This window comes from Cynoglossus semilaevis, chromosome 13 (genome assembly GCF_000523025.1).
Source record: "Cynoglossus semilaevis isolate Cse_v1.0 chromosome 13, Cse_v1.0, whole genome shotgun sequence".
Lineage (NCBI taxonomy): Eukaryota > Metazoa > Chordata > Actinopteri > Pleuronectiformes > Cynoglossidae > Cynoglossus > Cynoglossus semilaevis.
Window position 1 is genome coordinate 1,319,675 of NC_024319.1, and position 1,126 is coordinate 1,320,800.

The following is a 1,126-nucleotide window of genomic DNA, read 5'->3' on the forward strand; positions in this document are numbered from 1 at the left end:
GCAACACTAAATAATGATAAACATTAATGAACGCCCGGACGGCAGGAGGAGGAGGCAGCAGTGGGTTCACTCCAGCCTGGACCGCTGACTGTTACACTGAGGGTTCAAGGCCCACATCACGGCCCACATCACAGCCCACATCACAGCCCATATAGGAAACAAAGACGACTCAGTCAAAAAGTTCTAAGACGGACGATTCGTCTGATGAAACAAATGTTTTAAACACGTTGAAACGTCACAACTTTTCTCTACAATTTCAATGATTTAAAATCTGTTTCCTGAGGAGGAAATAAGCAAGAAAGAAAATAAACCTTTCCTGTGCAGATACGTTACTGGAATTCCCCTTCATTGGAGTAATTTGGTTTAAAATAAATCAGTCAAAAAGTTCTAAGACAGGAGGAAAAAAACGTCATTAAAGAATATGACACTCCATTAAAAAAAAAGAAAAAAATTAAATATTCTATACACAAATATAATGAAAATATTACTCTACAATTATTTGGAAATTTTAACAATGGAGGAGAGAGGTGAGGGGGAGGAGAGAGAGGAGGGGGAAGAGGGGTGAGAGGGGAGGGAGGGAGGGAGGTAAAGAAGATTTCCTCCTCCATTATTATCTTCTCTATTGTTTTGCCAAATTAGACAAAGAGAAAAAAACACTACACCAGGGTGTACCAGTGTGTACCAGTGTGTACCAGGGTGTACCCAAGTACCATCAGTGGTACACGTGCCAATGGTTGAGAAACACAGTTTCACAGTAAATGTATTTGGTATCTGCTGCTCACAGTATAAAAGCAGTAAGAGGGTTGTGGCGGGGGGGGGGGGGGGGGGGGCGGGGCGTTCAAATGACATTTAAATTGTTTTGCCATTCTCCATCGCTGCGGGGGGAAAATCTGTTTTTCTTCATCAGCGTGCTCGTCACAAACACAGAGAGAAATAAAAGAAAAACAAGTGAAAAGCACAAGGTGATGATGTCTGAACACAGGCAGACGACACACACTGTCTGGAACGGGGGGGTGAGGGGGGGGGCACCATTAAAATGCAGTCAGACTGCCTCCCCAGCAGCACCAGTGTCGTTACACATCTGTGTGTCGTACATATTTTCAGTTTTAGTGTCAGGCAGACGGCA